Source organism: Cervus elaphus, chromosome 9 (assembly GCF_910594005.1).
Source record: "Cervus elaphus chromosome 9, mCerEla1.1, whole genome shotgun sequence".
Taxonomy (NCBI): Eukaryota; Metazoa; Chordata; class Mammalia; order Artiodactyla; family Cervidae; genus Cervus; species Cervus elaphus.
Window position 1 is genome coordinate 4691294 of NC_057823.1, and position 27255 is coordinate 4718548.

Below are 27255 nucleotides of genomic sequence, written 5' to 3' on the forward strand. Positions count from 1 at the left end.
CCAGCTGGCTTCTCAGGGTTTTTTGTTTGTTTGTTTAGGTAAAAATGTAATGAAAACTTTAAAGAACAGTATCAAAAGATGTGATGTTTGTCAGAAAAATAAGCCAAAGACTGAAAAGCTAGCAAAATCTGGGTTACAACGAAGTGGAAAATACCCTGGAGAGGACTGGGAAATTGATTTTACACATATACCAAAAGCAAATGGATATTCTTGCGTACAAGTTTGGGTAGATGTTTTGAGGTTTTTCCCTGTTGTAAACAGGCTAAGGATTTTAATTCATGAAATTATTCCCAGGTTTGGGCTGCTGTAGAACCTTCAGAGTGACAATGGCTCCGCTTTTAAAGCTACTGTAACTCAGGGGGTGTCAAAAGCTCTAGGAATAAAATATCACTTACACTGTTCCTGGAGACCCCAATCATCAGGAAAGGTTGAAAAACCTAATGACATTATTAAGAGACATCTGTGCAAATTAACTCAAGAGGCTTAAAGTTTTACCCATAGCGTTAATGAGGGCTTGAACTGACCCCAAAAAGGGGGGACTGTCCCCCTTTGAATGTATTTATGAAAGACCTTTCTTATACACAGACATTGTTAAAGACCCCTAGCCTTCCTGCCTGTTACCCTTTCAAGGTGATCTACTTGGGAAGGAAATCTAAGAAAGAGAGTATACATTAACTGATTCACTTCGCTGTAGAGCAAGAATCTAACACATCACAAAACAACTACACTCCAATAAAAATTAAAGAAAAACTATTCATCATTGTAAAGAAGAAAAAAATCTTGTTCAGGCACTAATTTGTAAAGATTCCTTATTAAAGTTTCATGATTGAACACGACAATAAATAAATAAATGCTCTTTATGGTAAAAAGTCTGCCTGCAATGTGGGAGACCCAAGTTCGATCCCTGGGTCAGGAAGAGCCCCTGGAGAAGGGAATTGCTGCCCACTCCAGTATTCTTGCCTGGGAAATACCATTAACAGAGGAGCCTGGTGGGTTACAGTCCATGGGGTTGTGAAGAGTAGGACACAACTGATCAACTAACCCTGGTTTTTTAAATATACAGATATATATATACATATATATGAAAATTGAAGGCAGGAGGAGAAGGGGATGACAAAGGATGAGATGGTTGGATGGCATCACCGACTCAATGGACATGACTTTGAGGAAGCTCCGGGAGTTGATGATGGACAGGGAAGCCTGGCATGCTGCAGTCCATGGGGTCACAAAGAGTCAGACATGACTGAGAGACTGAACTGAACTGATATATATATATACATATATATATATGCATAACTGTACAACATATTATAAGTTATATGTAATTATATATGTTATAATAAATGTATGTAATAATAATTATATTAAAGATATACCACCAAAGATTAATTGTTAGAAATCTAGGATGGCTACTGTTAACAAAGTAAGTTTCAGAACAAGGATATTACCAAAGATAGAGATCTTTCATAATGATAAATATCAATTTACCAGGAAGACATAATAATCATAAATGTGCATACATTTGATAAAAAATGTTTTAACATTCATGAAGCAAAAACTGACAGATATAATGGAGAATTACACAAATTCACAATTATAGTTGGAAAGTTTTACACTCTAGCTCAGTAAATTATACAAACCAAGGTGAAACAAAAAACAGTAATAAGTGAATGCTTTTAACAGTATTATCAGCACACTTACTCTGCTGTTCACAGAGCACTATACCAAACAACTTTAGAACACATACTATCTTCAAGTGTACATGAAACATTCATCAGAATAAACCATGTGCTGGTCCATAAAACACTTAACTAGTGCAAACGTTTTTCCTAACACTTTTCACTGAAACCATCCAGAGCATATACTACATATATGTATACATGTATACACATATATACAGAGCATATAGCACAGTGAAACTAAATTAGAAGTCAAAAACAAACAAAAAATCTCAAAATTTTCTAAATATTTTAAATTGATTAGAATTTTTCCAAGTAATGAGTGGGTCAAAATATGGAAAATTAGAAGATATTCAAACTGAAAGCTTAAAACAATGTCCAACATATCAATATTTGCAGGATGCAGCTAATACAGAGCTTGCAAGGACATTTAACACTCCAAATATTTGTTTGTAGGAGAATGAAGGTTTAAAAATCAATTTTGTTAAGTTAAGGCCTGCAAAAGTTAGGGGGGAAACAGCAATAAATGAGAAGGAAAGGGAGCTTTGTTACTGGCCCCAGAGACCAATAAAACAGCAAATATATAAACAATAGAGAAGGCTTCCCTGCTGATTCAGGGGTAAAGGCTCACCCACAAAGCTGGATACCGCCTGCATTTCAGCAGACATGGGTTTGATCCCTGGGTCAGGGAAATCCCATGGAGAAGGACATGGCAACCCACTGGAGTATTCTTGCCTGGGAAATCCCATGAAGAAGGAAATGGCAACCCACTGGAGTATTCTTGCCTGGGAAATCCCATAGACAGTAAAGCCTGGAGGGCTACAGTCCATGGTGTTGCAAGGGTTGGATGCAACTTAGTGTCCGCACAATAGAAAAAATCAACAAACTGAAAGATGGTCCTTTGAGAGAGGAGCCAGCTTGAAAGGGTCCCAGTGGCCAAATGTGGCAAGATTTGAGGAACAAAATGAATAATAGGTTAAGACTCACATAGGAAAAATAAACATCCATGAATCTGATATAAATAAGTATCTAAATATATAATTAAGTGAATAAGAAGGGGAAATGCTTTCTTATAGTAGAATTCTAACTCATAAATGAAGGAGGAATGATGGAAATGGAAAATCACTGCTTGGCAAGCACCACTGTAACAATCAAAGCAGGCAAGGAACCATTAAAGAGTGCTAAAAATTAATAATTTCAGTCTCCCCCAAGAAGATATATATTAATTACAAAGTAGAAAATAGTAGCTTTATAATGGAGAAATCTGGCAGACACCACCTTAACCAAGTGACCAAGGTTAACACTGTCAGTAACGAGACATGTCAAATCATATACCTCCTGATAAGGTCCACTGGGAACAATACAGCCACAATATAGGATGCAGCCCCTTGTCCACTCCACCCCCCACTCCACTGAGGTATGCATGCATGACTGCCACAGATGACATCAGGATGACTTTGTGTATCAGTCAGGACTTGATCAAAGAAACAGAACTAGCAGGAGATTATAAGGATTTTTTTTTGGGGGGGGGGGTGGACCTTATGAAATGTGAGAGCTAAACAAATTAAGTAAAGCCATTTCTTCTGTGCCTGGTGCTGGAATCTGAGATCAGCAGAGCAGGCAATTAGAAGAGAAGAGAACTGGAACAAGTGGGAAGCTGTGAGGATGGACTGGAGTGTATGAGAATGAGCCAGAACTCGCACTGATCTTTCATTGTTTCCAAGCCTTGAGCTCTGATGATGAAAGTAACCTTCTGGATAAACTGGAATCCCTTCATCAGGGAGATAAGTGTGTACCTGGCCCAGGAGCCTGAGAAGCTAAAAGAGAATCTGTCAGGAGTGGAAAGAACTTCACCCTCAGGGAATCTACCCCTCTGCAAACAAGTGAACAAGCAGGAGGGGGCTCTGTGGGCTGCAACTGGGCATTGCATCTAAAGAATGTGACTGCTGCTTCATTTCCACGTCCACAGTCTCATGATACCCACAGTAATCTGGAACTGTGTGGCAATGGAAATTCTGGGAAACAGTTTTAGTTCAGCTAACTTGACATACAAATCCATCAGACTTCAACACAGAGAAGCCACTGTCTTGGTTTCCCTCCAATAGCTTGGGCTTCTATGCCAACTCACAAGTCTCCTGGTCTGGACACAGTCACACAAACTGATAATCCACAGTAAATGGGGTCCATCATCAGTTCTTGGTGAACAGCAGTATTCCACCTGTATCTACACTCCATATGCTTCCAAGGAAAACAATGACCTGAGGAAGACAACAGGCCATGTTACCAGGCCTGATTACTTTTGAACTCTGTGGGAGAAGGTGAGGGTGGGATGTTTCGAAAGAACAACATGTATATTATCTATGGTGAAACAGATCACCAGCCCAGGTGGGATGCATGAGACAAGTGCTCGGGCCTGGTGCACTGGGAAGACCCAGAGGAATCAGGTGGAGAGGGAGGTGGAAGGGGGGATCGGGATGGGGAATACATGTAACTCCATGGCTGATTCATGTCAATGTATGACAAAACCCACTGCAATGTTGTGAAGTAATTAGCCTCCAACTAATAAAAAAAAATTAAAAGAAAAAAAAAAAAAAAAAGGGTCCAGACCTGTTATTACCTTTTCTCAAGGAAGTGCTCCCTCTTTTCCTCTGAAAAAGTGAAGTGAGATGGTTGTCATTTCTCCCTTGAATGTTTAGGATGATTTACCGCTTAAGCCAACAAAGCCTACAGTATTTTTTAGGGAGGTCTTAAATTATAGATTAAATCACTTTAATATTTAAACTCTTCATATTTTCTATTTATTCTTCTTTCTGTTTTGCTGAGTTGTGCTTTTTTCAGGGCCCTATCTTGTCTAATTTTCAAATTCGGTGTTGTAAAGGTTTTTTTGTTGTTCAGTTGCTAAGTCGTGTCTGTGACCCCAGGGACAGCAGCACATCAGGCTCCTCAGTCCTCCACTATCTCCTGGAGTTTGTTCAGATTCATGTCTGTTGAGTTGGTGATGCTGTCTAACCATCTCATTCTTTGCCAACCCCTTCTCCTTATGCCTTCAATATTTCCCAAAATCAGGGTCTTTAGCATGAGTCGGCTCTTCACATCAGGTGGTCAAAGTATTGGGGCTTCAGCATCAGTCCTTCCAATGAATATTCAGAGTTGATTTCCTTTAGGATTGACTGGTTTGGTTTCCTTGCAGTCCAAGCGACTCTCAAGCATCTTCTCTAACAAGCACCACAATTCAAAAGCATCAGTTCTTTGGTGCTCAGCCTTCTTTATGGTCCAACCCTCACATCTGTACATGACAATTGGAGAAACCATAGCTTTGACTATATGAATCTTTGTCAGAAAACTAATGTCTCTGCTTTCTAATACACTGTCTAGGTTTGTCGTAGCTTTCCTTCCAAGGAGCAAGCATCTTCTAATTTCATGGCCACAGTCACTGTCCACAGTGACTTTGGAGCCCAAGAAAATAAAATCTGTCACTGCTTCCACTTTTCCCCCATCTATTTGCCATGAAGTGACAGGACGAGTAGCCATGATCTTTGTTTTTTTAATGTTGAGTTGCAAGCCAGCTTTTTAATTCTCCTCTTTCACCCTCATCAAGAGGTGTTTTAGCTCCTTTTCACTTTTTGCCATTAGAGTGGTATCATCTGTATATCTGAGGTTGTTGATATTTCTCCTGGCAGTCTTGATTCCAGCTTGTGATTCATCCTGCCTGGCATTTTGCATGATGTACTTTACATATAAGTTAAATAAACAGGGTGACAGTATACAGCCTTGACGTCCTCCTTTCCCAGTTTGGAACCAGTCCGTTGTTTCATGTCTGGTTCTAACTGTTGCTTCTTGACCTGAATACAGGTTTCTCAGGAGGCAGGTAAGGTGGTCTAATATTCCCATCTCTTTAAGAATTTTCCACAGTTTGTTGTGACCCACACAGTCAAAGGCTTTAGTGTAGTCAATGAAGCGAAGTTGATGTTTTTCTAGAACCCCTTTGCTTTCTCCATGATCCAACAGATGTTGGCAATTTGATCTCTGGTCCCTCTGCCTTTTCTAAGTCCAGCTTGTACAACTTGAAGTTCTCAGTTCATGTACTTCTGAAGCCTAGCTTGAAAGATTTTGAGCATAATTGTGCTAGCATGTGAAATGAGCACAATTGTATGGTAGTTTCAACATCTTTGGCATTGGCTTTCTTGGGGATCTGGATGAAAACTGACCTTTTCCAGTCCTGTGGCCACTGCTGAGTTTTCCAAATTTACTGGCATATTGAGTGCATCACTTAAATAGCATCATCTTTTAGGATTTGAAATAGCTCAGCTGGAATTCTGTCACCTCCCTAGCTTTGTTTGTTATAATGCTTCCTAAGAACCACTTGACTTCACACTCCAGGATGTTTGGCTCTAGGTGAGTGATCACACCATCGTGGTTTTCTGGGTCATTACGATCTTTTTTATGTAGTTTGTATTTTCTTGCCAATCTCTTCTGCTTCTGTTAGGTCCATACCATTTCTGTCATTTTTGTGCCCATCCTTACATGAAATGTTCCCTTGATATCTATATAACATCATAACATCTTATGATACTTATAATGTCTAAAGAATATGAGATCCTACTATTTGTGACAATGTGAATGAAACTGGGGGAACTTTACACTAAGTTAAATGTCAGACACAGAAAGACAAATACTGGGACTTTCTTAGTAGTCCAGTCATTAAAAATCTGCCTTGCAATGCAGGCAACGAGGGTTTTAACTGTAGTTGAGGAACTAGCATCCCATATGCCCCTGGCAACTGAACTCATGTGGTGCAACCAAGATCCCACTTGCTGCCTTCTGTTGCAACTAAGATCCCATGCAGCCAAAAATAAATAAATAAATATTTTAAAAATTATTAAACAAGAAAGACAAATACTGCATGACATCATTGACATGTGGAGTCTAAAAACACTGAATATCCATATCTTCATAAAGTTGAGCAATAGTACCAGAAGCAGGGAGGTGGTGGTGGAAATCAGACGTTGGTCAAGAGTACAAAGTTACAGTTAAGTAAGATGAACAGATCAGCATGCACATTATACTTAATTATATTGTATCAAATACTGGACAATTGCTGAGATTTCAGCACACACACACACAATGGTAACTATATGAGGAGATGAATATGTTAATTAGCTTAACTGTAATAATCATTTCACTATGATATACATTAATATTTCAAAACATCATATTAAAAAAACCCTGCTGGATTTTAATTGGGGTTACATTGAATCTATAGGTTAATTGGAGGAGAATTAATGTGTTAATTTGCAATAGGTCATTGCTAATATTATAATAATATAATAATATATAGGAATAAAATTGACTTTTTACTTGGATCTTTACTTTGACTTTTTACTGATATCCCACAAGCTTGCTAAATTCATTTATTAGTTTAAGTAACTTTTTTGTAGATTCTACCAGATTTTTACATAAATAGACATTAATGTGGTCTGTGAATAATGACAGTTTTACATCTCTTCCAATCTTTTCTTGCCTTACTGAATTGGCTAAAACCTCCATGGTAAGAAACTGAAAATTTTAGAATAGCAGAACTTTGTGGCTGTTTAACATACCCTTTCCCAGTTTCATCCTTGGAGTGGCAGCAGTTGAAAATAGCAATCTACATTCGCAGTCTGGTAGCCAGGAACACAGTGAACCTTGTTCCCAAGGATATGTGTTTGCTTTTTTTGAGCTCTCTATGGAGTTCACTGAAGGACCAATGCAAAGGGCTTACCTTTGTTTTTCCACCTTCAAAATCTCGCTGGGTGGAGGAGTGGCTGCACTGAGGATATTTGTCAAAAACATTAAAACGTAAATGAGCAAAGTTGCTGACTGTCTGCTTCCTACCTGAGAGAAAAAGTAACAGTTGGGGCAAACAGTGGACATGCCAGAAACATGGAGGGGAAAGGATGAGATATTCTGAAGAATGCTGCTGCTGCTGCTAAGTCGCTTCAGTCGTGTCCGACTCTGTGCGACCCCATAGACGGCAGCCCACCAGGCTCCCCCGTCCCTGGGAGTCTCCAGGCAGGAACACTGGAGTGGGCTGCCATTTCTTTCTCCAATGAATGAAAGTGAAAAGTGAAAGTGAAGTCGCTCAGTCATGTCCAACTCTTAGCGACCCCATGGACTGCAGCCTACCAGGCTCCTCCGTCCTTGGGATTTTCCAGGCAAGAGCACTGGAGTGGGGTGCCATTGCCTTCTCCAACTCTGAAGAATAAGGGCTTTGAAAATTTACCACACACAATGAGGGATCTAGGAAGCCTTGTGCATACCCAAGGAAAGATTCACGCTTAGAAAATCCCTGAGGGGCTTCCCTAGTGGTTCAGTGACTAAGATTCAGTGCTCCCAATGCAGGGGGCCCGGGTTCAATCTCTGCTCAGGGAACTAGATCCCACATGCTCCAGCTAAAAGGTCCAACATGCTGCAACTAATACCTGATACAGTGTAATTAATTCAAAAGAAAAACTCGATCTTTACAGATGTGGGAACAAGATGCCAGAGGAGCAGGTGGACATGGAATACATCTCCCTCCACGGATACATCAGGAATACACCTTCAGACACAGAAGTACATGCAGAACACCAGCTGGGAGTGGACAGGAGTACCTGACCAGTGGAAAAGGATATATAGAACCATGAAAAACTCAGTAGGATGAAGGGACTAGGAGGAAAATACAGGAGTGTTAATAGGACAGGACCTGCCATCGGCAGGTGGGGGAACTGAAGCAGGAGTCCGATCCCCACATAGGGGCAATTGCCTGAGTCAAAGGAGAAACATTAAGACTGAGAATGAAACAGCTTATCTGTGGCAGCCTAAACGGAATGAGAATCAGAACTTGGTGCAGCTATACATCCCCTAGAAGGCGCAGCAGCTGGGAGCTGGAGCTTAGGGATTGTGGAGCAATCCCAAGGCAGGGCTGCTGTGGAGAGATGGACTGAAGGGATGTGAGGGAGGAGATTGTGGTGGGAAATGCCTGTGGAGGAAAGCTGGGCAGCCATGGAAGCAAGGCAATACTGCTGACTCGTGCATAGCGGGGTGGAGCCATCACCATAGTCTCTCTCTCCCCACAATGCCAGCATCTGCAGCTGAACAATAGAGAGGCTGGCTCTTCAAGTGCCTGACACAGAGCTGCAGAGCAGGACCCCAGCCAGGGGGCCCCTGTAAGTGCCTGACGGCTGATCTACAGAGCAGGACCCCAGCCAGGGGGCTCCTGTAAGTGCCTGATGGCTCATCTGCAGAGCAGGACCCCAGCCAGGGGGCCCCTGTAAGTGCCTGAGGCGGAGCTGCAGAGCAGGACCCCAGCCAGGGGGCCCCTGTAAGTGCCTGACGCGGAGCTGCAGAGCAGGACCCCAGCCAGGGGGCCCCTGTAAGTGCCTGACGGGCTGATCTGCAGAGCAGGACCCCCCAGCCAGGGGGCCCCTGTAAGTGTCTGACTCGGAGCTGCAGAGCAGGACCCCAGTCAGGGGGCCCCTGTAAGTGCCTGACGCGGAGCTGCAGAGCAGGACCCCAGCCAGGGGGCCCCCCTCCGTGCCTGGTGCACCAAACAACAGAGAAGGACCCCAGGCAAGGGAGCCCTCTAAGTGCCTGAATGGGCGGAGCTACGGAGGAAGACTGGGCAAAGAGGCCTTCTGATCGCCAGCTACAAGAGGCTCAAAAACAGACTTCCATAGGGCCATCACTCCTGTGGCAGAGGCAGTCTGTATCCTGCACACTTGGCACCGCCAGGGTCCCCGCAAGCCAAGCTTCTCTGTCAGGGAAGGGGGTTCTCCAGGCAAGAATACTGGAGCCTATTGGCCAATACTGGCCATACCCTTCTAGAGCACTGTATTTCCTGCTGCCCTAGCTGCCAACCCCCCTCAGTACCTGGTGATGCCAGAACCCCTGCGACCCAAGCAGCTGCCCCACCTCCACACGTGGCCCTCACAAGGGCAAACCCAAGTCCTCCAGGGCAGCCTCAGGAGCAAACCCCAGTGGACGACCTACATGCAGAGGGGGAAATAAAACCACAGCTGAAACCCAGGGGCAGTGTGGCTAAGGAAGAAGACCCAAAACCTTCCCACCAGCTGTACAAGTGCAGATTAAATCCACATGATCAACTAGGCAGACTCTGAGTCTATGGAATATATAAGAGGTCATTGAGAGCTCCCACAAAAGAAAATGCACTAGTTCTGATAGCTGTGGGGATTGGAGGCAAGAACTCACAGGAGTAGGAGCAGATTAGAGTCTGAGCTGCCCCCACAGCAGGTCCAGAGACCAGCACACTGTTGGAGGCCGTCCTAGGGAGGTGACGAGGACTGTGACTCCCAGCGAGGGAAAGGACTCTGACAGCAGTGACTCAAGAAAAACAGTTATTATTCTTATGTTTTGACTTGTTCTGTAGATTCTTTTGAATTTTTTTTCTTTTTTCATTTTCTTTTCTCCCCCTCCCACCCCACATTGTAGTTGTCGATTTTATTGGCACTATGAAATCTGATTAAGGTTTTGAGTGTTTTTTTCAGTCACACTGTTTATTGTTGTTATAAGCCTCTGCCTCTACATTGGGCTTTTGCAATTCTGTGGAGATTTCCTTTTTTTTTTTTTTCTTTTTCTTCCTTCTTCCTTTTTTTATAAATCTATTACTATTTTTTCTACATTTATTCCTTTGTTTGCTTTTCTTACTGTTCTTTTTCCCTTGCAGTTAATCTTTAAAGTATATAAATCTTTATCTACTTCTGTTTAACTTTGCATATATGTTCTTTCTATATTTATTTTCTTTCCTTTCCTCTCAACATATTTTTTAGTTTTGTTTTCATTGCTTTATTCCCCACTTAGCACCTTGTTTTAGTTTTGTTTTCCAGTTTGTGCTTTAGTTAGTTTTGCTTTTAATTGGTAGATATAATTTTTGGTTTCTTTTGTCCACTGGGTCAATCTATTGTACTTTATTTTTGTTGGACTGTTTTGGTTTTGCTAATGGGTGTATATGTATATGTGTGTGTGTTCCATTATTTTAATTATTATTTCCCTGATTTTGTAACTGCCATTTGTCTGGGGTTCATCTTTGGTTTCTCGCTTTGGGGTATTTGTTTTAATCTCAATGCTATAGCAAACAACTTGTGGAATCTTCATTCCTGACCAGAGATCAAGCCCTGAGCCTTTGGAGTGGGAGCACTGACTCCAAGACCCTAGACTACCAGAGAACTAACCCTAGGGAGTATCAGATAGTGAGAACTCCCACAAAGGAAAGCACTTGAATACAAGACCCACATCACCCAACCACCAGTAGCACCCTGTGCAGGACACCTCAGCCAAACAACAAACAAAACAAAAATACAAACCCAATCATCAGCAGACAGGATTATCACCTCACTCAGCCTTGCCCATCAGAGGAAAAACAAACAACAATAACAAAAAACTCAACATAAATCTCACCCTATACATAGTTCACACAAACCACTGGACCAACCTTAGGAGGGCAGAAACCAAAAGGAAGAAAGAATTCAACCCTGAAGCCTGGGAAAAGGAAACCTCAAACACAATAAGTTAAAAAAAAATAATGAAAAGGCAGAGAAATACTGCACAAATGAAGGATCAAACTAGAAACACAGAAGCCCAGATAAATGAAGAGGAAATAGGCAAACTACCTGAAAAATAATTCAAATTAATGATAGTAAAGATGATTAAAAAAAAAAAAAAACCCCTTGAAAACTGAATGGAAAAAAATGCAAGAGTCAATTAAAAAGACCTAGAAAAATTAAAGAATAAACATACAGAGACAAGCAACACAATTACGGAAATTAAAATACTCTAGAAGGAATCAATAGCAGAATATCTGAAGCAGAAGGACGAATCAGTGAGCTGGATGATAAAATGATGGAAATAACTTATGAAGAGCAGAATAAAGTAAAAAGAATGAAAAGAACTGAGAATAGTCTCAGAGACCTGTGGGACAATATCAAACACACCAACATTCAAATTATAGGGGTCCCAGAAGGAGAAGAGAAAAAGAAAGGGTATGAAAATTTTTTTGAAGAGATTATAGTTGAAATTTTCCCCAAATGGAAAAGGAAATAATCAATTCCAAGAGGCACAAAGAGTCCCTTAGAGGATAAACCCAAGGAAAAACACACCAAGACACATACTAGTCATACTGACAAAGATTAAACACAATGAATATTGAAAGCAGCAAGGGCAAAGCAGCAAGTAACATACTAGGAAAAACCCACATGTTTAACAGTTGATTTTTCAGCAGAAACTGCAGGCCAGAAGTGAATCGCAGGATATATTTAAAGTACTGAAACGGGAAAAAAAATCTACAACCAAGATTTGTCTACCCAGCAAGGATCTCATTCAAAATTGATGGAGAAATCAAAAGGTTTTTAGACAAGCAAAAGTTGAGAGAATTCAGTACCACCAAACCAGCTTTACAACGAATGTTAAAGGGACTTCTGTAGTCAAGAAATATAAGAGAAGAAAAAGATCTACAAAATCAAACATCAGAGTAGAGAGAAGATGGCAGAGGAGTAAGATGAGGAGATTGCCAGCCTCCCTCCAGATACATAAAAAACTCATCAAGATATGTAACAACTACCAAGCAACCTCTAGGCAACAGCAGAAGACCCCAGGCCTCCAGGGGGACAGGCTAAGCTCCCTGAAATGAGGTAGGAGATAGGAGGGAGACATAAAAAAGGAATAGATGGAGAACTTCTGGGCAGGAGCTTGTGCCCCAAGGGAGAGAGGGAGCCCTGAAACAAGAGTACCCATGCCCAGGGAAACTCCCTCACAGGAGGACCCAAAGGGGAGTTGCTAAGTCTTGGAAAACCAGGCAAAGCAGGGACTTGGAGGGCAGCGAACAGAGAAAGCTTTTCTTCTCAACCCATTAACAGCTCATGGACTGTGGCCCCAAACAGATGGCAGGCTCCAGAAGCCGAGAGTGGTGCAGCATACACACCCAGCCAGCGCACACAACCCTTGCAGCACAGAGGGCAGGCCTAGGTAGCCGAGTGTGATGGGGCAGACAAACCTAGCTAGCAGGCAGCACAGAGGGTGGGCCCAGGCAGACAAACACAGCCGGCGCAAAGGGCGGGACTGGGGTGCTGAAAGAGGGGAGGCATGCAAACTTGGGCAGCGCAGACGACCCTCCTGGCACAGCAGAAAGAAGAAAAAATAAACCCCTGGACAAAGAGTGCAGGCAGCGAGACGAAACAAATGCACGTAAACTCCGAGACGCAGAGGGCGGGCACAGGGAGCTGAAACAGTGCGCACAAGCCCCGTGACACAGAGTGTGCACCCGGGGAGCTGAGACAAGTGCGCACAAGCCCCGTGACAAAGAGTGTGCACCCGGGGAGCTGAGACAAGTGCTCACGAGCCCCGGGACGCAGAGTGTGCACCCGGGGAGCTGAGACAAGTGCGCACAAGCCCCGTGACAAAGAGTGTGCACCCGGGGAGCTAAGACAAGTGCGCACAAGCCCATGACACAGAGGGTGAGCTTAGGGGGCTGAGGGAGCCCCACACAAGTTGCTGCGATAGGGAAGGATCCACAAGTACCTACCTAGCAAGTTTTGGCCAGCAGTGTAGGTCGTGTCAGGGGAACAGAAGCAACAGCAATGATCCCAGGGACAAGCAGGGGACTGGCAGCTTTGCAGTTATGCTGAGAGAGCCACTTTGAAGCGCTGCGGAAATAGACGCGCCCAGCACCGGGAAAGCTAGAACGACTGCCCAGAGGCATACTGAACCCCTAGACACCCCAAAACCTACTACTGGACTCTGCTGCCCTTCAGAGAGACGAGATCCAGCTCCATCAACCGGAACACAGGCACAAGCTCCGCCAACCAGGAAAACGTCACAGGACAGTAACCCAACCCCATCCACCCGGGCAGACCACAACTAACAACTAGGACCTTGAGAACCCTTTTTAATTTTTTTTTCCTTTTTCCTTTTTTTCTTTTTTCTCTTGTAAATCATACTGTGTATTCCCCCAACATATCTTCACCTTCACACTAGCATTTAGCAGTGCTGTGGAATTTTCCTCTTTATTTTTGTTGTTATTAAAAACAATTCATTTTAAGATTCTTTCTTCTTATAGATCACACTGCTTATTCGCCAATGTATTTCCACCATCACATTAGCTTTTTGTGGTGGTGTGGAGTTTTCTTCTTTGTTTTCCTTGTTAAAAAACAAATTCATTTTAAGATTTTTTCTTATAAATCACACAGTGTATCCCCCCTATCTTTTTCCAACTCCATATTAGCCTTTTGCAGTGCTGTGGAGTTTTCCTCTTTGTGTTTCTTGTCAAAAAACAAGCAAGAAAAAAATTGATTTTAGGTTTTTTTCTTTTTTTCTTTCTCATTTTTTTTTCTTTCTTCTTGATGAATTTATGGATTTTGTTTTGGATATGTTCAACTGCTTTTCCTATTGTTCTTTACTGGCTGTAACTATTCCTGAATATACATTAATCTTTTTTGCTTTTCTATTTTTTCTTTTCTCTCTTTTTAAATTTTTTAAATCCTCTTCGCCGCCCATTCCTTTTCTTTTTTCCCTCCCTTCACCTCTTTCTTTTCTCTCTCTTTTTATTCTCCATTTTTTCCTTCACTCTTTCTTCTTTCGCCAAGTAAGTTAAATTGCTGAGCTCTCTGTGCTGTATGCCCCAGTTGGCCCTCTGCTCATGCTCAGATTTCCAGATTGAGCATTAGCTAACTCTGCTTTCAGCTGGTTGATATCACCTCTGGTTTCCCTTGCTCACCAAGTCAATCTCCTGTACTCTTTTCTTTAGAACACTCTGGTTAAAACTGTATGTGTGAAAGTGTGTGCGGGTATGTCCCAGTATTTCTGTAATTACCTACTTGATCTCCTCCCACTAGAACACAGGCACAAGAAATCAACACAAACCACCCAACCAACATTTCCCTCCAAGGGCAAAAATCAAAAGGAAGAAGTAATACAATCCTAAAGCCTGGGAAAAGGAGACCTCAAGTGGAGCAAGTTAGAAAAAAAAAAAAAGATGATGGTGATGAAAAGACAGAGAAATATAACACAAATGAAAGAGCAAAGCAGAAACTCACAAGACCAAATAGATGAAGAGGAAATAAGTAATTTCTCTGAAAGAGAATTCAGAGTAATGATAGTAAAGATGCTCCAAAGACTTGAAAATAGAATGGAGAAAATACAAGAAGAATATAACACAATTAGTACAATCACCAAGGACATAGAAGAAATAAGGAATAAGCAAACAGAGATAAATAACACAATTACTGAAATTAAAAATACTCTGGAAGGAACCAATAGCATAATAACTGAGGCAGAGGAATGGATAAGTGAGCTGGAAGATACAATAGTGGAAATAACTGCTGAAGAGCAGAATAAAGGGAAAGGAATGAAAAGAATTGAGGAAAGCCTCAGAGACCTCTGGAACAACATTAAATGTACCAATATTCGAGTTATTGGGGTCCCAGAGGAAGAAGAGAAAAAGAAAGGCACCGAGAAAGTTTTTGAAGAAATTATAGTTGAAAACTTTTCCAGCAAGGGAAAGGAAATAGTCAAGTCCAAGAAGCACAGATAGTCCCCTATGGGTTAAACCCAAGAAGAAACACATTGAGACACATATTAATCAAGATAACTGAGATTAAGTACAAAGAAAGAATATTAAAAGCAGCAAGGGAAAAGCCACAAGTAACATACAAGAGAAAACCCATACAATTAACAGCAGATCCTTCTGCAGAAACTCTACAGGCCAGAAGAGTGGCAGGATATATTTAAAGTACTGAAAGAGAAAAACCTACAACCATGATTACTATACCTGGCAAAAATCTCATTCAAAATTGATGGAGAAATCAAAACTTTTAAGTACAAGCATAAATTAAGAGAATTCAGTATCAGCAAACCAGCCTTGTGACAAATACTAAAGGGACTTACATTGCCAGTAAACACAAGAGAAAAGAAAGACCTACAAAAACAAACCCAAAACAATCAAGAAAATGCCAATAGGAACATATATTCAATAATTACCTTAAATGTAAATGGATTAAATGCACCAACCAAAAGATACAGACTGACTGAATGGATACAGAAACAAGACCCATATATATGATGCTTACAGGAAACCCACTTCAGACTGAAAGACACATACAGACTGAAAGTAAAAGGATGGAAAAGATAATCCATGTGAATGGAAACCAAATAAAGCTGGAGTGGCAATCTTTATTTCAGGCAAAATAAAGTTTAAAATAAAGAATATCATAAGAGAGAAAGAAGTACACTACATAATGATCAAGGGATCAATCCAAGAAGAAGACATAACAATTGTAAATGTCTATGCACCCAACATAGGAGCACATCAATATATAAGACAAACACTAACAGGCATAAAAGGAGAAATCGACAGCAACACAATAATAGTAGGGGACTATAACACCCCACTGTCTTCAATGGACAGATCACCAAAACAGAGAATTGATAAGGAAATACAAACCTTAAATGAAACATTAGACCAAATCGACCTAATTGGTATCTTCAGGACTTTCCATCCAAATGCAGAAGAATACACTTTCTTCTCAAGTGCACATGTAATATTTTCCAGGATAGACCACATCTTGGGCATAAATTGGGCTCAGTAAATTTAAGAAAACTGAAAATGTATCAATTATCATCTCTGACCACAATGCTGTGGGGCTAGATATCAACTACAGCAAAAAAAAAAAAAAAAAACCACAAACTCATGGAGATTAAACAGTACATTACTCAATAACAAAGAGGTTACTGAAGAAATAAAACAAGAGATCAAAAGATTCCTAGAAACAAATGACAATGAAAACACGATGACCCAAAACCTATGGGACTCAGTAAAAGCAGTTCTAAGCAGGTTGTTTATAGCAATACAGTCATACCTCAAGAAGCAAGAAAAGCATTGAATAGACAGCCAAACTCTAAATCTAAAGCAGCTGGTAAAAGAACAACAAAAAGCCCCCAAAGTCAACAGAAAGAAGGAGATCATAAAAATTGGAGCAGAAATAAGTGAAAAAGAAATGAAGGAAACAATAGCAAAGAGTAATAAAAACTAAAAGCTGGTTCTTTGAGAAGATTAACAAAATTGACAAACCACTAGCCAGACTCATCAAGAAAAAAGGGAGAAAAATCAAATCAATAAAATTAGAAATGAAAAAGGAGAGGTTACAACAGACAACACAGAAATACAATGGATCATAAGAGAATGTTATGAGCAACTATATGCTAAGAAAATGGACAACCAAGAGGAAATGGACAGATACTTAGAAAAGATCAGCCTCTCAAAACTGAACCAGGAAGAAATAGAAATTATGAACAACCTAATTACAAACACTGAAATTGAAACAGTGATCAAAAATCTCCCCGGGGCCAGATGGCTTCACAGGCGAATTCTATCAAACATTCAGAGAAAAGCTAATGCCTATCTTTCTGAAACTCTTCCAAAAACTTGCAGAGGAAGGAACACTTCCAAACTGATTCTACAAGACCACAATCACCCTGATATCAAAACCAGGAAAAGACAACACGAAAGAAGAAAATTGCAGGCAAAAATTACTGATGAACATAGATACAAAATTCCTCAACAAAATTCTAGCAAACGGGATCCAACAACACATTAAAAAGCTCATACATCATGATCAAGTTGGGTTTATTCCAGGATGCAAGGATTCTTCAATATGTGCAAATCAATCAATGTGCTACACCATATCAACAAATTGAAAGATAAAAACCACATGATCATCTCAACAGATGCAGAAAAAGCCTTTAACAGAATCCAGCATCCATTTATGATAAAAATTCTTCAAAAAATGGGCATAGAAGGAACCTATCTCAACATAGTAAAGGCCATTATATAAAAACCCACAGGAAACATTATTGTCAATGGTGAAAAGCCAAAAGTTTTTCCCTCTAAGATCAGGAACAAGACAAGTGTCCACTCTCACCACTATTATTCAACATAGTTTTGAAGTCCTAGCTACAGCTATTAGAGAAGAAAAAGAAATAAAAGGAATCCAGATCAGAAAAGAAGAAGGAAAACTCTCACTGTTTGCAGATGACATGATACTATACATAGAAAACCCAAAAGAAACTATCAGAAAATTACTAGAGCTAATCAGTGAATTCAGCAAAGTCGCAGGTCAATGCACAGAAATCACTTGCACTCCTATATGCTAACAATGAAAAACCAGCAAGAGAAATTAAGGAATCAATCCCATTCACCATTGCAAAAAAAAGAATAAAATATCTAGGAATAAACTTACCTAAGGAAAAAAAAAAAAAAGACATGTATACGGAAAACTATAAGACACTGATGAAAGTCAGAGATGACATAAACAGATGGAGAGATATTTCATGTTCCTGGGTGGGAAGAATCAAAATTGTCAAAATGACTATATTATCAAATGCAGTCTACAGATTCAATATAATCCCTATCAAATTACCAATAGCTTTTTTTTCACAGAACTACAACAAAAAATTTCACATTTCATATGGAAACATAAAAGACTCCAAAGAGTCAAAGCAGTCTTGAGAAAGAAGAATGGAGCTGGAGAAATCAACCTTCCTGACTTCAGACTATACTACAAAGCTACAGTCATCAAGCAGTATGGTAGTGGTGCAAAAACAGAAATATAGACCAATGCAACAAGATAGAGAACCTAGAGATAAACCCACACACCTATGGGTACCTTATTTTTGACAAAGGAGGCAAGAATATACAACGGGGCAAAGACAGCCTCTTCAATAACAGGTGCTGGGAAAACTGGACAACTACATGCAAAAGAATGATCACTACTTAATGCCATACACAAAGATAAACTCAAAATAGATTAAAGACCTAAATATAAGACCAGAAACTATTAAACTCTTGGAGGAGAACATAGGCAGAACACTTGATGACATAAATCAAAGCAAGAACACCCATGACCCACCTCCTAGAGTAATGGAAATAAAAACAAAAATGAACAAGTGGGACCTAATTAAACTCAAAAGTTTTTTGCACAGCAAAAGGAAACTACAAACATAGTGAAAAGACAACCATTAGAATGGGAGAAAATAATAGAAAGGGAAACAACTGATAAAGAATGAATTTCCAAAATATACAAGCAGCTTATACAACTCAATACCAAAAAGCAAACAACCCAATCACAAACTGGGGAAAGGGACCTGGAGATACATTTCTCCAAAGGAGACATATGGATGGCTAACAAGTACATGAAAAGAAGCTCAACATCACTAGTTATCAGAGAAATGCAAATCAAAACTACACGAAATACACCGCACATCAGTCAGAACGGCCATCATTAAAAAGTCTACAAACACCTTTTCCTGTGGGAGCTGCAGGGTTGAGAGGAGCGTCGCCTTCTCCTCTCCCCGCCATGGCATGTGCTCGTCCACAGATATCAGTGTACTCTGAAAAGGGGGAGTCCTCTGGCAAAAATGCCACTTTGCCTGCTGTGTTCAAGCCTCCCATTCGACCCAATATTGTTAACTTTGTTCCCACCAACTTGTGCAAAAACAACAGACAGCCCTATGCTGTCAGTGAATTAGCAGGTCATCAAACCAGTGCTGAGTCTTGGGGTACCGGCAGAGCTGTGGCTCGAATTCCCAGGGTTTGAGGTGGCGGGACTCACCGTTCTGGTCAGGGTGCTTTTAGAAATATGTGTCGTGGGGACCGCATGTTTGCACCAACCAAGACCTGGCGATGTTGGCACCGCAGAGTGAATACAATGCAGAAGCGATATGCCATCTGCTCTGCACTGGCTGCCTCAGCCTTACCAGCACTGGTCATGTCTAAAGGTCATCGTATAGAGGAAGTTCCTGAACTTCCTTTGGTGGTTGAAGATCAAGTTGAAGGCTACAAGAAGACCAAGGAGGCTGTTTTGCTTCTGAAGAAACTTAAGGCCTGGAATGATATCAAAAATGTTCGCGCCTCTCAGAGAATGAGAGCTGGCAAAGGCAAAATGAGAAACCCTCGCCGTATCCAGCGCAGGGGACCCTGCATAATGAAGACAATGGTATCATCAAGGCCTTCAGAAACATCCCTGGAATTACTCTGCTTAATGTAAGCAAGCTGAACATTTTGAAACTTGCTCTTGGTGGTCATGTGGGACGTTTCTGCATTTGGACTGAAAGTGTTTTCCGAAAGTTGGATGAGCTGTATGGCACTTGGCGTAAAGCAGCCTCCCTCAAGAGTAACTACAACCTCCCCATGCACAAGATGCTCAATACAGACCTTAGCAGAATCTTGAAAAGCCCAGAAATTCAAAGAGCACTCCGAGCACGACGCAAGAAGATTCATCGCAGTGTCCTGAAGAAGAATCCACTGAAAAACCTGAGAATCATGTTGAAGCTTAACCCATACGCAAAGACCATGCACCGGAACACCATTCTTCAACAGGCCAAGAACCACAAAATCCACATGGATAAGGCAGCAGCAGCGCTAGAAGCCAAATCAGATCAGAAGGGGGCTGAGGGCAAGAAGCCTGTGGTGGGAAACAAAGAAAAGAAGGCTGTTGGTGATAAGAAGCTGAAGAAGCCTGCAATGGGGAAAAAGGCTGCAGGGACCAAGAAACCAGCAGCTGAAAAGGAACCCACAGAAAAGAAACCCACCTCAGAGGAAAAGAAGGCTGCTGCATAAACTTAAATTTGTTTATTCCATAAATGCCAAATCATTTTGGACAGCTAATTTTGAATAAAGACCTGAACAAAGAGGCAATGAGAAACATGAAAAAAAAAAAAAAAGTCTACAAACAATAAATGCTGGAGAGGGTGTGGAGAAAAGGAGACACTCTTACGTTGTTGGTGGGAATGTTAGCTGATGCAGCCACTGTGGAAGAGGGTATGGAGACTCTTTAAAAAGCTAGGAATAAAGCCACCATATGAGCCAGCAATCCCACTGCTAGGCATATTCCCTGAGGAAATCAAAACTGAAAAAGTCACATGTACCCCAATGTTCACTGCAGCTCTATTTACAATAGCTAGAACAGGGAAGCAACCTAGATGTCCACCAACTGATGAATGGATGAAGAAGCTGTGGTACATATATACAATGGAATACTACTCAACCATAAAAAGGAACGCATTTGAATCTGCTCTAATGAGGTGGACAAAATTAGAGCCCATTATACAAAGTGAAGTAAGTCAGAAAGAGAAATATAAATATCACATACTGACACATACATATGGAATCTGAAGAGATGGCACTGATTAATTTATTTTCAGGGTGGCAATGGAGAAACAGACATAGAGAACAGACCTATGGACAAGTTGGAAGGAGAGAAGGGAGAAGGCGAGATGTACAGAGAGTGTCTTACCATGTGTAAGACACACAGCCAATGGGAATTTTCTGTATGACTCAGGGAACTCAAACAGGGGCTCTGTGACAGGCTGAAGGGTGGGGTGGGAAGGGAGATGGGAGGGAGGGGACATAGGTATACCTATGGCTAATTCTTGTTGATGTATGATAGATAACCACAAAATTCTGAAAAGTAATTATCCTTTGATTAAAAAATTAAAAAACCAAACCTGAAACAATTAAGAAAATGGCAATAGGAACATATACATCAATAATTACTTTAAATATAAACAAATTAAATGCTCCAACCAAAAGGCACAGGCTGGCTGAATGGATACAAAAACAAGACCTATGTACATATTCTGTCTACAAGAAACCCATTACAGACCTAAAGACACATATAGACTGAAAGTGAGAGGATGGAAATTATATTCCTGCAAATGGAAAGCAAAAGAAAGCTGGAGTAGCAACCCTCATATCAGACAAAATAGACCTTAAAATAAAGAAGATTACAAGAGATAAGAAAGGACACTACATAATGATCAAGGGATTGATCCAAGAGGAAGACATAACAATTGTAAATATCTAAGCACCGAACATAGGAGCACCTCAATACATAAGACAAACACTAACAGAGATAAAGGGAGAAATTGACAGTAACACAATAACAGTAGGAGACTTTATCACCCCACTCACACCAATGGACAGATCATAAAAATAGAAAATTATTAAGGAAACACAAGTCTTAAATGATACATATTGATATCTTCAGGACATTCCATCCAAATGCAGAATACACCTTCTTCTCAAGTGTGTATGAAACGTTCTCCAGGATAGACTAATCTTGGGTCACAAAGCAAACCTCTGTAAATTTAAGAAAATTGAAATCATATCAAGCATCTTCTCTGACCACAACGCTATGAGACTAGATATCAATTACAAGAAAAAAACTGTAAGAAACAAAAACACATGGAGATTAAACAATATGTTTCTAAATAACCAACAGGTTACTGAAGAAATCAAAAGGGAAATAAAAAAATTTCTAGACTCAAATGATAATGAAAACACAACAACTCAAAACCTATGGGATGCAACAAAAGCAGTTTTAAGAGGGAAGTTTACAGCAATACAATCCTATCTCAAGAAACAAGAAAAACATCGAATAGACACCCTAACTTTACACCTAAAACAACTGGAAAAAGAAGAACAACACCCCCCCACCACCAAATTAGCAGAAGGAAAGAAATCATAAAGACCAGGACAGAAGTTAAGGGGAAAAGAAATGAAAGAAACAATAGTAAAGATTAATAAAACTTAAAGCTAGTTGTTTGAAAAGATAAACAAAATTGACAAACATTTAGCCAGACTCATCAAGAAAAAAAGAGAAGAATCAAATCAACAAAATTAGAAGTGAAAAAGGAGAGGTTGCAACAGAGAATGCAGAAATACAAAGGATTATAAGAGACTACAATGAACAACTGTATGGCAACAAAATAAATAACCCGGAAGAAATGGACAGATTCTTAGAAAAGTTCAATCTTCCAAGACTGAATCAGGAATAAACAGAAATTATGAACAACCCAATTACAAGCACTGAAATTGAAGCTGTGATAAAAAAAAAATCTCCCAAAAAACAAAAGCCCAGGACCAGATGGCTTCACAGGAAAATTCTATCAAACATTTATAGATGAGCTAATGCCTATCTTTCTAAAACTCTTTCAAAAAATTGTAGAGGAAGAAGCACTTACAAATTCATTCTACAAGGCCATCATCACCCTGACACCAAGATCAGACAAAGACAACACAAAAACTAAAATTACTGGCCAATATCACTAATGCAAAAATCGTCAGCGAAATGTTAGTGAACAGAAATTAACAACACATTAAAAATCTCATACACCATGATCAAGTTAGGTTTATTCCAGGGATGCAAGGGTTCTTCAATATACACAAATCAAAAACTGTACAGCTATATGTAAAAGAGTGAAATTAGAACACTTCCTAACACCATACACAAAGATAAACTAAAAATGGATTTGAGACCTAAATGTAAGACCAGAAACTATAAAACTCTTAGAGGAAAATATAGTAAGAACCCTCGATGACATAAATCAAAACAAGATCCTCTATGACCCACCTCCTAGAGTAATGGAAATGAAAACAGAAGTAAGCAAGCAGGACCTGATTAAACTTAAAAGCTTTTGCACAGCAAAGGAAACTATAAGCAAAGTGAAAAGACAACTCTCAGAATGGGAGAAAATAATAGCAAATGAAACAACTGACAAAGGATTAATTTCCAAAATATACAAGCAGCTCATACAACTCAATACCAGAAAAACAATCCAATCAAAAAGTGGGGAAAAAACCTAAACAGACATTTCTCCAAAGAACACACAGAGATGGCTAACAAATAGATGAAAAGATGCTCAACATTGCTCATTATTAGAGAAATGCAAATCAAAACTAGAATGAGATATCACTTCACACCAAGTCAGAATGGCCATCATCAAAAAGTCTACAAACAATAAATGCTGGAGAAACTGTGGAGAAAAGGGAATGCTTTTGCACTGTTGGTGGGAATGTAAATTGATACAGCCACTATGGAAGATTGTATGGAGATTCCTTTAAAAACTAGGAATAAAACCACCATATGACCCAGCAATCCCACTGGTAGGCATACACCCTGAGGAAACCAAAATTTAAAAAGATACATGTATCCCATTGTTAGTGATTGTTAGTGATGCCTTAGAAAGCATCACTATGAACAAAGCTAGTGGATGTGATGGAATTCCAGTTGAGCTATTTCAAATCCTGAAAGATGATGCTGTGAAAGTGCTGCACTCAATATGCCAGCAAATTTGGAAAACTCAGCAGTGGCCACAGGACTGGAAAAGGTCCGTTTTCATTCCAATCCCTAAGAAAGGCAATCCCAAAGAATGCTCAAACTACCAAACAATTGCACTCATCTCACATGCTAGTAAAGTAATGCTCAAAATTCTCCAAGCCAGGCTTCAGCAATACATGACCCGAGAACTTCCAGATGTTCAAGCTGGTTTTAGAAAAGGCAGAGGAACCAGAGATCAAATTGCCAACATCCACTGGATCATCAAAAAAGCAAGAGAGTTCCAGAAAAACATCTATTTCTGCTTTATTGACTATGACAAAGCCTTCGACTGTGTGGATCACAATAAACTGTGGAAAATTCTGAAAGAGATGGGAATACCAGGCCACCTGACCTGCCTCTTGAGAAATCTGTATGCAGGTGAGGAAGCAACAGTTAGAACTGGACAGGGAACAATGAACTTGTTCCAAATAGGAAAAGGAGTACGTCAAGGCTGTATATTATCACCCTGCTTATTTAACTTATATGCAGAGGAACTCATTAGAAATGCTGGGCTGGAAGAAGCACAAGCTGGAATCAAGATTGCCGGGAGAAACATCAATAACCTCAGACATGCAGATGACATCACCCTTATGGCAGAAAGTGAAGAAGAACTAAAAAGCCTCTTGATAAAGGTGAAAGAGGAGAGTGAAAAAGTTGGCTTAAAGCTCAACATTCAGAAAACTAAGATCATGGCATCTGGTCCCATCACTTTACGGCAGATAGATGGGGAAACAGTGGAAACAGTGGCTGACTTTATTTTGGGGGGGGGGCTCCAAAATCACTGCAGATGGTGACTGCAACCATGAAATTAAAAGACGCTTACTCCTTGGAAAGAAAGTTATGACCAACCTAGACAGCATATTAAAAAGCAGAGACATTACTTTGTCAACTAAGGTCCATTTAGTTAAGGCTATGGTTTTTCCAGTGGTCATGAATGGATGTGAGAGTTGCACTACAAAGAAAGCTGAGCACTGAAGAATTAATGCTTTTGAACTGTGGTGTTGGAGAAGACTCTTGAGAGTCCCTTGGACTGCAAGGAGATCCAACCAGTTCATCCTAAAGGAGATCAGTCTTGGGTGTTCATTGGTAGGACTGATGCTGAAGCTGAAACTCCAATCCTTTGGCCACCTGATGTGAAGAGTTGATTCATTGGAAAAGACCCTGATGCTGGGAAAGATTGAGGGTATGAGGAGAAGGGGATGACAGAGGATGAGATGGTTGGATGGCATCATCGACTGAACTGAAATTAATGAAATGAAAGCACTGACTATGAAATAGAAAAGGTGAAATAAACTAGATAAAAGCAAAAGATCATCATATAGCCCAGTTGTTTTTAAATATGGCTACTCGTTAGAATCACATCTGCAGCTTTGGAGAAAAAAACAATACCTGGGCATTTGGATTTTTCAAAAAAATTCCAAGATAATTCTAACATGCATCTATATTTTTAAAAGTGATTACAGTTTTTCTGTTAAATTTTAATTTTAGTGGTATATAATTCTATTATTTTCTACTGACCAATCATGACACAATGATATTAAAATGAGTACCAGTTACTTAATCACAATAGTAAAAGACGTTTATCAGTTTTCACAATTAATAGCCAGACCAAAAGAAAAAAAAGATAATTAAATTTCAAACCATAATGGAAACTTGATTAATCTAACAGCATAAAATAATTACATACAATTTGGGGGGTTAAGTAGAGTGATGTGGTAAGTGGAAGTGCATACATGCACATATTTTCATTCACCTAGCCTGTCTATGTCTTTTGGTTGGTGCATTTAATCCATTTACATTTAAGGTAATTATCAATATATATAATCCTATTACCATTTTCTTAATTGTTTAGGGTTTATTCTTCATAGATCTCTTCCAGAAGGTTGACATTTTTAAAGTGTTGAAAGAAAATAAAAACTGTCAACTAAGAATTTTTTATCTAGAAAAACATTCTTCAAAATGGAAAGAAAAATTAAGACATTTCTAAATAAATGAAAGCTGAGGGAGTTCATTGCCCTGTGAGAAATGCTAAAGAGAATTGTTCTGGCTGAAATGAAAAGACGTAAACAGTAAGTCAAAGTCATATGAAGAGCTAAGAAACAGTGGTAAAGATAACTGTAAATAGGTAAATATAAGATAGCATATTTGTATTTTGGTTTGCAATGCTTCTTTTTGGTTTGCAATGCTTCTTTTTGGTTTGCAATGCTTCTTTTTCTCTCTGTATGATTCAAAATACAAATAAGTAAAACAATGGTTATAAATCTATCTAACTGAGCACACATGTATAAGGATGTAGTTGGTGACAATAAATAAATTTTAAAAGGGGAGGGATGGAGATATATAGGAGCAGAGTTTCTGTATTCCATTCAAGAGAAGTTGATATTAATTCAAACTACATGGTTATAAATTTAACATGTTAATTTTAATCAGAAAAATCAGAAAAATTGCAACAGAAATTCTTTCTTATCAGTCATTACTTTAACTGTAAATGAATTAAACTCTTAAAGGTATAGGGAGCAAAATGAATTTTTTTTAAAAATATGATTAATCTATATGCTGTCTACAAAAGATTCACTTTAGATTCAAAGACACAACCCCAAATTGAAAGTAAAAAGATAGAAAGCAATATTCTACACAAAGAATAATCCAAAAAAATGGGAGTACCTCTACTAATATTAGACAAAATAGACTTTAAGCCTAAAATCCTAAAAGATGATGCTATTTAAGTGCTGCACTCAATATGCCAACAAATTTGGAAAACTCAGCAGTGGCCACAGAACTGGAAAAGGTCAGGTTTCATTCCAATCCCAAAGAAGGGCAATGCCAAAAAATGATCAAACTACCACACAATTGCACTAATCTCTCATGCTAGCAAAAAAAATGCTCAAAATTCTCCAAGTCAGGCTCAACCGTACATGAACTGAGAACTTCCAAATGTTCAAGCTGGATTTAGAAAAGGCAGAGCAACCAGATATTAAGTTGTCAACATCCATTGGATCATAGAAAAAGCAAGAGAATTCCAGAAAAACATCTACTTTTACTTCATTGACTATGCTAAAGCTTTAAATGTGTGGATCACAACAAACGGTGGAAAATTTGTCAAGAGATGGGAATGCCAGACCACCTTACCTGCCTCCTGAGAAATCTGTATGCAGGTCAAGAAGCAACAATTAGAACCAGACATGGAACAACTGACTGGGTCCAAATCGGGAAAGGAGTACATCAAGGCTGGGCTGGATGAAACAGAAGCTGGAATCAAGATTGCTGGAAGAAATATCAATAAACTCAGATAGGCAGATGACACCACCCTTATGGCAGACAGTGAAGAGGAATTAAAGAGCCTCTTGACGAAAGTGAAAGAGGAGAGTTAAAAGCTGGCATAAAACTCAAAA

At 39.8% G+C, this 27255-nt stretch overlaps 1 pseudogene; it reads left to right on the forward strand.

Annotated features, from left to right (window-relative positions):
- The first annotated feature begins 19034 nt into the window (after positions 1-19034).
- LOC122700846 lies at positions 19035-20395 on the forward strand (annotated as a pseudogene).
- Positions 20396-27255: the final 6860 nt, after the last annotated feature.